At 37.3% G+C, this 16,339-nt stretch overlaps 1 pseudogene; it reads right to left on the bottom strand.

Moving 5' to 3' along the window:
• Positions 1–1,138: 1,138 nt before the first annotated feature.
• The window catches only part of LOC113063982 (uncharacterized), a 117,836-nt pseudogene continuing 102,635 nt past the window's right edge, over positions 1,139–16,339 (bottom strand).

Genomic DNA, 16,339 nt, shown 5'->3' with positions numbered 1-16,339 from the left:
ACCCACAAAAGTATTTTTGTAAATTTACTTTAATTGTCACAGTTTAAGCAATATAAAAAGATTAAATATTTTTCCAGTCTTGCGACAAACAGAAAGACATTTCAGCTTTCTTTCTTTTTTGCACAGCACAACACCCTCACAAGCAACTCTAAATATATACTTTTGCAAACATGCTTCCAGAATACAAACCACAGTAAAAAAAAAAAAAGACAATAATAAAAAGTGTACATTAAAATCCACCATGTCTCTTTTTTGTTGTCTTTAACAAAACAGAAAATGCTGAAGGAAGAAACTGGACCAAAGTTGAAAACAGACAGAGAATACATACACTCATATTAAAGTATACATATTATACACATTCACAAAATATACATACACACACTGAGGCCCATAAACTCTACATTCTAGAAGTACCACAGAACCCATTCCCAACAACATGCACACACACAATCACCAACATGCACACACGCAATCTCATATCTGTAATAATTTTAGACACACAATTACATGTCATTCAATTCTGAATGCATTTATACATACTCATCTATGGCTCTCCTGCAACCCTTAAAAAACACATGCTCACTTTCTTTATCTTTTTTTCTTTCTTTCTCTTTCTCTCTCTCTCTCTCACACACACATACACTTCCAGAATACATTTCAGCAATGTAAAAAATGAAATGGTAATGTATTACCATACTAAGCAAAGAATGACCTGGTAGACACTGTGCAAAAAGTATATCAGTTATAACATTTCATTGTTCCTCAAGCTATTTTTTTCCTACTCAAATGATAGGTCAGGATTACATGATTTCTATTCCATGGGCCATCAACCCCACCAAAAACATTCAAATCACATTGTGCTTTAAAATATCCACATTGTTTGATTTCCAGTTGGATAAGGCCCACTGAGGTATGCGTGGCAATTTAAACAAATAGTTTCACCCAAAAATAATTCTGTCATTATTTCCCACCCTCATGTCAACTGAAATCTGTACAACTTTGTTTTATCTGTGGAAAAACAAAACATTTTGTATAACATTATTGTCCAAACAATGAAAGTCAATGGGGTCCATAATCTGTTATTTTAGACCCCACTGAGAATAAACAGAAGAAAAAGTCATATAGGTCTGGATATCCATGAGGGTGAGTAAATGACATAATTGTCATTTTTGGGTGTGCTACCTCTTTAATCACAAACTAAACATGGCAGGCACAAACAAGCATACACTCACACACAGAAAAAAAAAGTCACATAGTGTGGTAAGGGTTTAGTCCATTTCTTCAGGCTCTGCAGCGGATGTGTTCTCCCATATCGTTGGCATGTTTCCACAGGTATCAAGGCAGAAGCAGGTAATGGGGCGTAACCTCCATCCTCCTGTGCATGATCCTGCCTCCAAAACTGACTGGAGGGTGGGGAAAGTGGCAGTGGCATGGGCATGACATCATAGTGAATATATTTTGTGTCTTCAGTCTCATCATTATTCTTCTTGCTTGTCCAAGCATATGAGATTGAGTGGAAGAAATAGGAGAGGCAGAAGAGCAAGGGACAGCAGGAGTCCAATGGTGCAATACCTTCTTTTTTGAGGTATCATCACTAAAAAAGTGGGCACGCAGAGAGTATGGCAGGACTTAAGTCAAGCTCACTCAGGTCAACAGGCGAGAGCTCCAAAGACCCAAGTTTGGCTAATGAAGCAGAGCACTTCATTATTGAGGGTGGAGTCAGACCAGCCTGCCGGATCTGAGCCTCCACCTCTTTGGTCCTCTCTCGCGCAGCCTGGCCCTTTCTTTGCTCCCTCATGGACCACGGTTGGCTGAGCCGCCTGTCTGAGCAGCCACTTACCTGCAAGAGAAATGCCCCAAGCTCTTTCAGGGTCTCCCAGGTTTCCCTCATGTCTTTAGGACAGCATCCCGTTGGACAATTAGAGTCTGTGTAACTCTCCTGCTTGGTGATTCCCTCTAGCTGTAGAACCCTGGCCAGAGACGAGCTAGATGAAATGGAATGGTTTTGTCTTAAGTGTGTGAGGCCAGTGTTCATGCACTCTCCTTCCCTGAGTTGTCTCTCGCACTTTCTTCCCATTCTGTCCTCATCAGCTGAAAGACTCTTGTCTTTCTCTACTTTGCCCATATTGTTCTGAGGCTGGTGATGGTGTGTAGACACAGTGCTTGAATCAGGTGTGAGGTGTGTGTGAGATGAGGTCTCCTCCGTTTTCTCTCTGCTGCTGGTGTTGACGGGGAAGTGTCCCGAGGACACCAGTGCCACTGATGAGACCTGCTTGATCTTCTGCTCAAGCTCCCTGGTGGTTCGACGCACAGTATCCTTTGGCCAGTCACTTTGCTGGTCCTTCCCATGCTCCACCTCCTCCTTTTCAGCTTCCACTGATGTGGCTTGTGTAAACTCCTCTTCCTCACTGATGCTACTGGAAACAAGTTGGCTGGTAGGAGGAGGGGGAGGGGTTACACTGTGCTGTATGGAATCCATTTCTGAAACTATATTATGGACTGAGACACTGCAGCTCTCCTGTAGCAGAAAAACAGGGACATGGTGTGGTTATTTATATTGAATATGTACCTTCATTATTTTCTGATTTAAAGGTAAAGTTCAGCTTTGATACTAGGGTATTTGAAAGTTGACAATGATTCACTATGTAGCTGCTATGGTATTCTGGGTGATGGAATACATTTCTGTGCATCAAAAGAAAGCCATGTGACTTTGCATCAATGAGTTGTGTGACTTAATATGTCTTTCAGAAAATAAAAGAAAACACGTTTATCTGGTCATTTTGAAATAGAGGAGCCAATGCATGTCAAATAACTAGCCTCCCAGAAATGAGCATAAGATATTATGCTGTCTAGAGCTAGCAAGCTGGAAGTTCTTCAGAGTGTTCTAACCTGTAAGAAATTTTAAATTTATTTATTTTACATTTTTTATTTATTACATAAATTATATTTAGTAAACAGCCACAGTAGCCTTTGCAGCGATTCCAACTTCCATTGGCATTGATATTTTGAACCAATTTTCCATGAAGTCGCAACTTTGTTCTCTTGAGCACATCTGATGGAAATGTTGTTTTACTTGTTTTTGAGATTGGGCGTTTCGATTGCTTTTTTCAAATAGATTAAATTTGTAACTTGCATGAAAAAAATAGCTATTGTTAAAAAAATATATATTAAGATAATATATGATTGGTGTACTTTTAGTTTAAACGGGAAGATTAAACCGAAACAGGAAAAATCTTTTTTCCATCAAAAAATTACACATTTCACCTTTTACTCTAATTGTGCATGAAAACTGATTGCAACTGCAGCAGACTGATCAGCACCATTACAGTTGAAGGATCCCATGCAAAATTTGTCATCAACAGTGGGTGCCAGTGTGATAATATATTTTTGGGTGAACTATGCCTTTAAGAAATTAATTAAACACAATTACAGCATTGTAAGGTTAAACTTACATTTCACCAAAAATTCTGTCATTATTTACTTACCCTCAAGTTGTTCCAAACATGCACAGGGGTTAAAGCAAAAAAAAAAAAATCCTGAGCCAGAACTTTTTTCCGGGGACGGGGCATGGGCAGCACATGTAAAGCATACAATGACTGTGACCATTTTAACATTTGAAAGGATACTATGGCAAAGTTATTGCTTTCTTTATTGCTGATTTTCTTTTTCATGGATATATGATTGATCTGCAGAATGAAAGCTGTATCATACACTTAGAAAATTATGAGCTATATCATCGCTTACTGACACTAGGGGTGTGACAATACACTTAGCTAATGAGATGAGACAAAGTACAAATACTTGGTTCACTAGAATGTATCAATATTTTAATACTGTTTTTAAGAAGTTTTCAATAAAATGTTTGTCTTTTTATTACAAAAAGTAAAACAATGCAGTTGTATTTAGAAAAATTTTAACTAATCTATGGCTGTAACTAATGATTCTTTTGGTAATCAGTTAATCTACTGATTATTTTGACAACTGAGTAATCCTATTTTTTTTTTTGTAACAAACAGACCTAAGTGAAAACCGGGCTTTAGTATGACTATTTATATATAAACTAACAATGAGGCAATAATAATTGGCTCAAATAAAACATCAAAACCAAGAAATTACAAGATTGTATTGAACAACACTGTTAAAAAACATGATATAATATGCCTATATATAACATGAATATAACTTAAAGGGTAACTAAACCCCTGGTCAGACCCTGACTCCACCCACTAGCAAGATTTGAAAAATGCTAAAAAGTGGGCAGAGCACAGCAGAGATAGAGGGGATGAACCGAGGGCGGGGCTGAGCGTGTGGGGCGTGAACCTGAGACCTGTAGTGACGGATTAATTGACAGCTGCTGTCAGAGTCGTTAAAATGGAGAGTGACTGTAGTGACGCAAGCTTTAGTATGACTATTTATATATAAACTAACAATGAGGCAATAATAATTGGCTCAAATAAAACATCAAAACCAAGAAATTACAAGATTGTATTGAACAACACTGTTAAAAAACATGATATAATATGCCTATATATAACATGAATATAACTTAAAGGGTAACTAAACCCCTGGTCAGACCCTGACTCCACCCACTAGCAAGATTTGAAAAATGCTAAAAAGTGGGCAGAGCACAGCAGAGATAGAGGGGATGAACCGAGGGCGGGGCTGAGCGTGTGGGGCGTGAACCTGAGACCTGTAGTGACGGATTAATTGACAGCTGCTGTCAGAGTCGTTAAAATGGAGAGTGACTGTAGTGACGCAAGTGGGTTTGCAAGAGCGTTCATTTGAAGTAGAGGACTTTTCTCCCCCACCTTCACCTGAAGTGGAGGATATGTTGAGGTGTCTGTGGCTTGAGCCATATCAATCCGAGCCGCTCAAACTGCACTCTTAACTTCCGCACCGCGACGCTTTTCAGCGCGAGCTGTGTGGAGAAGCCCATTTCCACCTCCATTGCGTTGGAGAAGCAATCTCTTCTGCAAAAAAATGCATTTTAAACACTCCAGCTCTAGGCGGGAACTCGCGGTCTTTCAGGCCAAGTTCATGCAACCACTGGCGCCTAATTTTAAAGTCTGCTGGAAAACTATGCAGTCCAGCAGTGCTGTCGCAACACAACACATACATACCACCCTGACCACTGTACTAAATACAGATAAATCTATGCCAACTTGAAGCTATCCTAACAATACTATGCTACTAACTATGCTTCAAACAATACTAACGTTACACTAACAACTATGCTAATTGACTATATAGGCTACACAAAATAATCTAAATAACTATATAAATGCTATGCTAAATAGATGCTATCATAGTCTATTCTGGTCGTTTTCAATACTCGCAATTCCAACTCCTGACTCACTACAGTGATTTTGACGAAACAAGATGGTTTTATAATGCTAAGGGTGTGGTAGCTCGTACCAAGGGGCGTGGTTTGCTGGAAACTGCTTACGTCACCTGCCACCGCTTACGTCACTTGCCACCACAACATCCAATAGGAAAAATCAACTGCAGTAGCAACCATTCAACCTGAAGAGGGCAGCACTCAGACGTTTTTACACCATATATTGTAGAATTAAAACACTTTATACTCAAATGTCAAAAAAGTTACTCGAATCAATGAACAGCAATAATAAAGCCCCATTCTTACAGATTATTAACTAAAAAAAGTTGGTTTAGGGTTTAGTTAATCTTTAAGTACATTATGTATTAAAACAAATACCTGCAGAGGGCGCCAACGGCCTGGTGACGTTTCACTTTACAGCTTGATTAAACAATGTTTAAATCCATTCAATTTTAATATTTGGCCATGTGTAGAAACATTTATTTTGAAATCGTGATGTACAATACAATGGCATATTTAGACATAGGTTGATGTATCTGCTGTATTGGCAAAGGTTTATAAATGATTTACGTTACAAATCTAGGGAGATAATGCACAGTTTTTCCAGATTACATTAAGCAATTAAAATTCACAGCGTATACAGAGGAAGAGTTTAGCCCCTTTTACACATACAGTCTTTACTGGTAAATTACTGGTAAAGTTACCATTAATAGATCATGTGTGAACAGGACATTTCAGAAATCCCTGTAAATATGTTTTGGCAATCATATCATTCTTATGGAGATGACATGATTACTCTGAGCTGTTTACAAAGCTCCGCTGCTTTATAATAAGATTTTCTATGTAAATACGCGCTAGATGGATATATTAGACCATTTCGCTTCACAGCTTTTTGTCGCGCTTCTCCATTCATGGCAATTGCATACTATTATGCTCGTCTCGTGTTTATAAGGCTACTAATGTTAGTTTTGTTGAGAGTGAAAGCTGCACCTCCATACCACTGGTAGGCGACCGCATGGACTCAAAAGTGATATTTTAAGATTTTATTTTATTTTTATTTTATGTAGAATGAGAATATCTAGAAATATAATGTTTGGGAAAATAATAATAATAATAATAATACATAATAATAACATTTCCCAGGATTAAACGCTGCATGCCGGAAATCCGGCACGGTGCCGGAGAACTTTAAGCCCTGCACTATAAGTTGAACCTAAGTATAAGTCGCATCAGTCCAAAAATACGTCATGACGAGGTAAAAAAAACATATATACAGTATTGTTCAAAATAATAGCAGTACAATGTGACTAACCAGAATAATCAAGGTTTTTCGTATATTTTTTTATTGCTACGTGGCAAACAAGTTACCAGTAGGTTCAGTAGATTCTCAGAAAACAAATGAGACCCAGCATTCATGATATGCACGCTCTTAAGGCTGTGCAATTGGGCAATTAGTTGAATTAGTTGAAAGGGGTGTGTTCAAAAAAATAGCAGTGTGGCATTCAATCACTGAGGTCATCAATTTTGTGAAGAAACAGGTGTGAATCAGGTGGCCCCTATTTAAGGATGAAGCCAACACTTGTTGAACATGCATTTGAAAGCTGAGGAAAATGGGTCGTTCAAGACATTGTTCAGAAGAACAGCGTACTTTGATTAAAAAGTTGATTAGAGAGGGGAAAACCTATAAAGAGGTGCAAAAAATGATAGGCTGTTCAGCTAAAATGATCTCCAATGCCTTAAAATGGAGAGCAAAACCAGAGAGACGTGGAAGAAAACGGAAGACAACCATCAAAATGGATAGAAGAATAACCAGAATGGCAAAGGCTCAGCCAATGATCACCTCCAGGATGATCAAAGACAGTCTGGAGTTACCTGTAAGTACTGTGACAGTTAGAAGACGTCTGTGTGAAGCTAATCTATTTTCAAGAATCCCCCGCAAAGTCCCTCTGTTAAAAAAAAGGCATGTGCAGAACAGGTTACAATTTGCCAAAGAACACATCAACTGGCCTAAAGAGAAATGGAGGAACATTTTGTGGACTGATGAGAGTAAAATTGTTCTTTTTGGGTCCAAGGGCCACAGGCAGTTTGTGAGATGACCCCCAAACTCTGAATTCAAGCCACAGTACACAGTGAAGACAGTGAAGCATGGAGGTGCAAGCATCATGATATGGGCATGTTTCTCCTACTATGGTGTTGGGCCTATTTATCGCATACCAGGGATCATGGATCAGTTTGCATATGTTAAAATACTTGAAGAGGTCATGTTGCCCTATGCTGAAGAGGACATGCCCTTGAAATGGTTGTTTCAACAAGACAATGACCCAAAACACACTAGTAAATGGGCAAAGTCTTGGTTCCAAACCAACAAAATTAATGTTATGGAGTGGCCAGCCCAATCTCCAGACCTTAATCCAATTGAGAACTTGTGGGGTGATATCAAAAATGCTGTTTCTGAAGCAAAACCAAGAAATGTGAATGAATTGTGGAATGTTGTTAAAGAATCATGGAGTGGAATAACAGCTGAGAGGTGCCACAAGTTGATTGACTCCATGCCACACAGATGTCAAGCAGTTTTAAAAAACTGTGGTCATACAACTAAATATTAGTTTAGTGATTCACAGGATTGCTAAATCCCAGAAAAAAAAAATGTTTGTACAAAATAGTTTTGAGTTTGTACAGTCAAAGGTAGACACTGCTATTTTTTTGAACACACCCCTTTCAACTAATTGCCCAATTGCACAGCCTTAAGAGCGTGCATATCATGAATGCTGGGTCTTGTTTGTTTTCTGACAATCTACTGAACCTACTGGTAACTTGTTTGCCACGTAGCAATAAAAAATATACTAAAAACCTTGATTATTCTGGTTAGTCACATTGTACTGCTATTATTTTGAACAATACTGTAAGTCGCACTGGACTATAAGTCGCATTTATTTAGAACCAAGAACCAAGAGAAAACATGACCGTCTACAGCCACGAGAGGGCGCTCTATGCTGCTCAGTGTAGACTACAGAAGCACTTTTCGGAGCAGCATAGAACACCCTCTCGCGGCTGTAGACGGTAGTGTTTTCTCTTGGTTAATTTCTCTCGGTTCATGTCAAATTAATTTTGATAAATATGTTGCACCTGACTATAAGTCGCAGGACCAGCCAAACTATGTACAAAAAATGTGACTTATAGTCCGGAAAATACAGTAAATGTCTTCATTATTCAATTATCTTTCATTCGTGTTCCACAGAAGAAAAGTCATACAGATTTGGAATGACATGAATGTGAATAAATAAATGATGAAATTATAAATGACTATTAGGGAAGTTTCCAAAACTACACCAAGACTGCACATTCCCACAATTTTTTAATACCACCTTGCCTTTTTCTGTTCCTCCTCTTTGATAGGGTTATCAAGAAGTAGCCGTTTGGTTTCTATACTTGGGCTTTTGTTTCAAGGAGTCTGCTGCACCGCCTGCTCAGAAGTTCCACGGATCTGACCCTCTTGAAAAATGCCGTCAAACTTCTCTCTTGCACTGAAGAAGTCAATGCGGTCTGTGCTTAAGAGTCAAGGGAGGGGTGGTAGAGAGCCCAGCTCTGTGTAATGTTGCACTGGGGTGGTGGTCTATATCACTGCTGTAACTTAGTCCTACACAGTCTGTCTCCTTGTGGACTCCGTGTTTTCCCAATGGGAAAGTTTCTGCAGTAGTCACGGAGGTAATATCGGATCTGGCCTCTGGGACCACAGTGGCAGCCCTGGGTCTGGGGGGGGGGGGGGGGGTCTCTGTGGGTCCATGGGTCTCTGTGGGTTCATGGAGAATGTCGTCTGGGTTGCCCTGGCCATTGTAAACGTGGGTATCTGGCCAGGGTGTTGTATCAGGCTCTGTCTGCCCCTTAGCTTCATTATCACTGGCTGAGGTGGGTGTGAGAGTCTGCAGTAGCTCCTGTATTGAGGGTGACATCAGGCCGAAGGTCTGGTTGCGGGACTTGGAATGTCTGAGAGACTGTGCAGCAGTGGCCTTACATAGCGGCCCATGGTGCTCTGACAGATCACTATCCGAGTGGGAACGCCACAACTTATTGTGTCTCTGTTTGCTAGTATGGAAAAAGGGAAAGCTTGGGTAAACAAACCATCCAGGAGTCGGTATAATTTTGGTGGCTGATAAATTATTTTATATCAAGAAAATTTGATTTTAGTCATTGAAAGTAATTAAAGCTGCAGTCCATAACTTTTTTGGGTTAAAAATGATCCAAAATCAATATTTGATCAAGTACATGACCAGCCAGTGTTTGAAACTATTGCTTTACTTTAGCCCGATTCAAAACCGTTAATTTATAATAATGTTTTCTAATTTGAGTGGTTCGGGTAGGTTTTCACGGACAAATTTGAGTATGTGCTTCTTATTACAAAAAGCCTGGGTTTACACAAGATGTGTATTTTGAAGACAACCAGTTCGATGTGAGCATAGTTTGGTTTTTGTGTTAAAATAATTTCTTAATATGAAATTGGAATGATGTATACTCATAGTCAGTCAATGCTGATGTTGTTAACATTAATAATTTGAGAATAAAGTATAACAATAATAATAATTTGCAGGTTTTGATGTGATATGAGCGAATCGCTTGTTAAGATAGATTAAATCATCATTGGTAGCGTGATTTATTGTAATGCTTTTTTCCTCAGTTGGTCAGAACAATGAATGGCAGACTTGTTACTTACTTGTTCAGATGACAATATATGGTGAAAATTCTTATTTGGGTCATATATTCCAAGACATAGGCTAGAATCTGCGAATACTAAGTACAGTGAATATCCACACCGGTGCGGTGACTTTGCAACACATTCACATCAAAACAGTTTCATCCGCACTGGATCACAACCCATGCATGGAATATAATTTCACATCAAACTGCAATTCCAGGTTTTCAAACAGATAGCGACAAAGAGGAAAAACTTACGGACTGCAGCTTTAAAGTAGAATTACAGATGATAATTCTAAGCGCGTTACAGTAAAATATTTTCCGGTTGTATTCTATTTTTTTATGGTGCACTTAAGACCTAACCTGTCTCACTTGAGCCCCTTTCACACTGCCATTCCGGCAAATACACGGGTAAATTGTTCCGGCAATTGTTCCCGGGTCGCTAGATTTTGCACTTTCACACTGCCAGTGATTACCTGGGATATGTGTGTGCTTTCACACACAACCCGTAAAGATCCCGTAACAACACGTGTCAGACATGTAATGTACGAGTCGATAACGTTAGGCACGTTATACTTTTACTGAAGCTGGCGAACGATCTTGGCGTCAGCGCAGAAAGTGAGGAACAAACTGATCTATGCTTCATCACAGTTTGCACATATTTTTTTAGTCGCGAACGTTGATCTTCCTGTCAATGTTCCGGGAATTTGCCGGGTCCGACGTGCAGTGTAAAATGGGCTTTGTCAATTTGCATGCTTGCACACAGTGTATAAACATGAGCTCAAAAGATTCCATGTTTTTAGCCAAGGTGACATCACTATGAGAATTTTTTTCAAGATTTATGCAGCATGTTATGCTGTGTTTGGGCCAGTTTTAATTGGGATCATCTGCTTTAAGTAGAAAATGCAATTCTTAAAATTTTGTTTATGTTTCAGGCTGCACAAATTGTAAATTATTCGTTATTATTGTGAGCACAGAAATTCCACAGTGTATCTATATAACAAGTATTAATATTTTGGTGAAAAAAAAATGCTGTTTTTGATGCAAACTACTAATGAATTATAACATTGTTCTGCAGGTGAGCGCAGAGTCACTCATAGCACATACAGTATGTCTTATTTTACACCCTCTGCCATTATCAGCTGAGTGAATACTACTTATTTGTATTTTTTATTCTTTTATTATGTGTTTTTTTGTTCTGTCGCTGTCATTCTGTTGCACTGCGGAGCTTCTGTCATGAAAACGAATTCCTCGTTTGTGTAAACATACCTGGTAATAAAGCTCATTCTGATTCTGATTCTGAATATTGACTGTAACAACACATTATTTGCAGTATAAACATGCCAGCTTGTGGCGTAAGTCTGTTAAATGACAGAGAAATGTCAACTGTCGTGTAAATAACTACTGAAACCTCACTGGTAGTTTTGTTAATCTTTAATTGTCCATATCATGATTTTCTTGCTTTACCAAAATAAAAGAGCATGCTTCAATGAACATAAACTACTGTTCAAAAGTTTTGGGTTGGTAAGATTTTTCAAATGCTTTACAATGCTGCATTAATTTGATCAAAACAGTAATAATATAAAATATTGTTTCCATTTAAAACAACTATTTTCTATTTTAAAATACAATTTATTCCTGTGAAGGCAAAGCTGAATTTAAAGCAGCCATTACTCATCACATGATTCTTCAGAAATCAATCTAATATGCTGATTTATTGCTCAAGAAACATTTATTCTTATTATAAACTTTTACAAATAAAAGTTTGAACTGCTTATAATGGGTCAGAAAGAGAATGGAAATGGTATAAGACTAATGTTAATTAAAAATGTTTCAAACATGTATAATACTGCTCTTTTCACAGCTTGAGTGGTTTTGTCAGACCTAAAAAAAATTAATAATCCCATTCAGTGATTTTACAGGAAGTGCAAGTGCATTGTTGCACATGCATACCCACCCACACCAGAGCCCATATGCACAATCCTACAACCTTTGAAATGCAAGCACATTATCAAAGATGCTAAGTGGAATGTGGTCAAACCGCCAATGTAACTTCTCAATGAATACAATTAGAGCCCTATAAATCAACTGTGAAAAGAAACAGGTCATTAAAATGGAAGTGAACGTGTCTGTGGTCATTAGAATGAGTGGCATACTTGTACGTTTAAATATTTGAAGGCACACAGACATTTCCTGATATTCACTACACTACACACATTCAAATGACACATTTACCTGGCTATCAGGATTCCCTGATACTCTTCCAGCTGTCTCATGAATGATGGGTTGGGTTTGGTGACGGCTCGTCGCTCTTTAACATACTTAAATGCCTGCTTTAGGTCCCAGCCATACTCCTTCATGGCATATGCGATCACAGTGGAGGCTGAACGACTAACTCCCATCTTACAATGCACCAAACACTTCGCCCCTGCTTTCCTGTGGGTAATATGTAAGTCTTATGTTAAAAGATAGATGAGGTGCTAGTAAAGACAACATGACATTTCTTCGTGAAACAAAACAAAAACACAGGTTAACAATCAATTATAATTAAGACTTTATCTGAAACCAAGGAGCAGAGAGAAAGAGAGACTTTAAACCTGAATCTTTGGTTCTTTTATACTAATGCAGTGTTCACATTATGTCAGAATTACTGTAATGTCAAGTTCCTTATTTAAACTGTTCATACTTTTATTGAACCTGTAATTTTAACTGTTCTTCAGTATTCCTAATAGTTTATCTTTATGATTATTCCTTAATGTTTTGTAATGGGTGTTATTTGAAGTTCTTAATCATTTGGATTTCCAGCAAGTGTATTGTTCATTAGTTTTCTATCATCCAGTTTTCATATGTAAAATTCCTTGAAATCTGCTTAAATGAAAATCGACTTTACTGTTGTGACGTTATGTTAAAAGAACTGGCGAAGCAAAATGGCGACGGCCTCCACAGTAGAAGTGAGTTAGATACTCCAACATATTTTAATATGCAATTTTATTATAATCATAATTGCAAATTGCATATTGAGATTAATTCATATTAATTAATATTTAAATAATATTGGTTACTGGCTGATATTAGTGAAAGAATATTGGTTATTGGCTGATATTAGTGAGTTTTCTTTTTTCATTTATTAGTATCTGTCAATATTGGATGTCCTGTATACCGAACCAATATTGGACATAATGCTCAGTTCTCATATTTTTACATTTAGATTATTTTGATCTAATCATCTAATGCTCGCTCAATTATTTTTTATAACCCATCCATTTAAATTGCATAAATCCTTAATGTTCTGCATAATTAAGGGCGTGGTCACTTAAGAGACAGCTGGATTGCCGCTGCTGTCACCACCTTCAAGCTAGGTGGGTGTGGTTTTAGCAACCAGCTCCCGCCTATTTGTCCAGCCCGGTGACGCGCTGCAAAGATGGCGATGGCCACCTTAGGTTTCAAAAACACTCTTCAGAAAAACACGGGTAACATCGTGGACACTACGTCCATGTTTTGATACAATCTATGAAAACTATACTTTATTTTTTGTTTTAGTTTAATGTTTTGAATATAATATTGTGCTTATATTTATTATAATTATTACTAATATAATTATATTAGTTATCGGTTATTTATTTTATTGTCAAATTTTTATGGTCCAGATTTTTTTATACATCCATATAATTAATGTATTGATAAAGTATTTTCTTGTCATTAACAACAAAGTCATAGATGGATCGATTTGCAGTTATGAGTAATATCAAAATGATTCAGAGTAGAATCTCGCAAATGTAATTCTTACATAAAAAATGCAGCACAAGTATTTAGAAACAGCACAAGTTCTTTGTTAACAAACATCTTTGTATAACAATTACAGCTAGAACACCTGTGTGTTTTACTCCAAAGTGAGCATTAGGAGGTTACTCATACTTACTTTGCTCTGGAGATAAATTTGTAAGTGTCATTCCAGTAAGCCAGCAAGTCTGTGGCCTCTTCATCGTAAACCCGGATATTGTGGTACTCAAATAGGCCTGGAAAGAAGTTATCGATCTCCCGCGTCACATTAAGGATGTATTGCACCCTGAAAACACAGAGACATAACCGAAAATCTGTGTAATCATTAACACCAGGAACAGATTTCAAAGAGAATAATAAAAGATAACAGGTTCATGGCTTACACGGTCTGGCAAAGTAGCTTCTATTGCATGTATTAAAGGTATGTGTGGTTTCATAGACAAAGGATGTCATCAAAACTCACCCGGTGTTTTGTAGCTCTTCCAGATTAGATGCATTCCATTCAGAACCCTATAATTATGTGCAATTCAAAAATGACTTATGGTACAACATAACTGAAATGTATGATTAAAATGTATTGGTGACATAACTCTCACCAGGTAAACATGCTCAAAAATCTCTGTGGGCCTGTCCATCTGCCCTAAAATGATGATCATCTCATTATCAATGTACTCCTTAAATTCCCGTAGATTACACACCATCTGCATCTCCAGCTCTGTGCGGATCTAAAAAGTGTTTGTGCAGGTACAACGTGTGAGCTGAGTACACGTAAGAAGATTCTACTGAATAAATAATTCATTCAGGATGTGTATTTGCATCATACATCTTTAGAGGTGACGTTCTCAAGGTCCTTCTGCGTCATGATCTCTCTCAAGCGAGTCTTGATGAGTCTCTCTGTTCTTTCTCGCTCGGTTGGCCTGGAGACACAAAGCAAAAGATAGATAGATAAATTAATTAGTTAATTAATTAAATAAACACTTTCAAAATTCTGTTAACATTTACATTACCTGAAAAACAAATCTAACACGTTAAATGGTACAACTCTGCAAGCAAAATAGATATTATATTATCTATTAGACATATTTAGAGAAAGTGTTAAAATCTAAAGTTCCACAATGCATGAAAATTGCGTTTGCTCAAATTGCAGGAGCATTCACAAATTAGTACTCACACTTCTGAGAAGAGCACAGGTGAGTCTGCGCGGTGGGACTGCACGTCCTGCATAGCATTCCACTCATTGATGAGGGCCTGATCTGAAGACACCTGGCTCTGGTAGTAACTAACCCAGGTCAGGAACAGGCTGCCTGGGAAGTAGCTATGACAGCGAGCCACTTCACAGGCTTTATGAAGAGACTGCAGGGCAGACCTGGGAGAAAAAGGTGCTCCATATCAAAACATGCCACCATATCAGGGTTGAACTGATCCTAAATTGTTTCTATGGTACAATATCAGCCTTTAGTACCTCAGTATCAATATTAGATCACATGCAACAAATTAACAGTCAATGGATGATATAAATAATTGAATATTTAAATGACAATAAGCTCTGATATTTATATTTTATTTATTTACAAATATATACTTTAATAAAACAATAATTCATATTTTTACTTTTTTTTTACTTTTTCTTTTTATGAAAATAAAATAACATTAATAATAAAAAGAAAATAAGTTAATGGAGCAATAAAAAATTTCCATGAAAAAAGGGGAAAAGGCTTTTGACTGACTATTTTTTAAATATCTAACTGTATTTGATTAAATGACAGAATGAAAACATATAATAACAAATTTCAGTAAGTGTTCAAAATATTGATACAAAAAAACTTTTTTTAAATGTATTTTAAATTATTATTATGGTCCCACTTTATATTAGGTGGCCTTAACTACTATGTACTTACATAAAAAAATAAGTGCAATGTACTTATTGTGTTCATTTTGTATTGTAAAACACTTTTGCTGCTATTGAGGTGGGATGGGGTAAAGGTTAGGGAGAGGGTTGGAGGTATGGGTAAGTTTAAGGGTGGGTTAATGTGTAAAGTATGGGTCAACAGTGTAATTATAAATGTTATTACAGAAATTAAATACAGATGTAATTACATGTAGGTTTTTTTATATAAGTACAATGTAAAAACATGTATGTACACAATAAGTACATTGTACTAAATTATTAATTAAAATGTAAGTATATAGTAGTTAAGGCCACTTAATATAAAGTGGGTCCATTATTATTTTTTTTTATTATTATTTATATTTAATGAATCTCTGGAAAAAAAAGTAAAGCCACCCACCACATAGCTTGGACTGATACAGGCTTGAATATGTGTATCTTGTTATCTGTAGACACACTAAAACCCCTGTGAAGAAAACAAAGGAGTGAAACACTATCTGAAGTACCTGCAGGAAGAGTCAGATGTCTCAGTTTTTGTCTAATTTGCCACACCTACCCATCACCATCCAGGTGGATCCGTGTGTCACTCCACAAAGGAAGCACCATGCCAATGGAACAGGAACTGCAACAAACATAAAATGTAA

Source organism: Carassius auratus, chromosome 46 (genome assembly GCF_003368295.1).
Source record: "Carassius auratus strain Wakin chromosome 46, ASM336829v1, whole genome shotgun sequence".
In the NCBI taxonomy this organism is placed as follows: Eukaryota; Metazoa; Chordata; class Actinopteri; order Cypriniformes; family Cyprinidae; genus Carassius; species Carassius auratus.
Note: the sequence above shows the minus strand (reverse complement) of the source record. Positions and strands in the feature narration are given on the sequence as shown.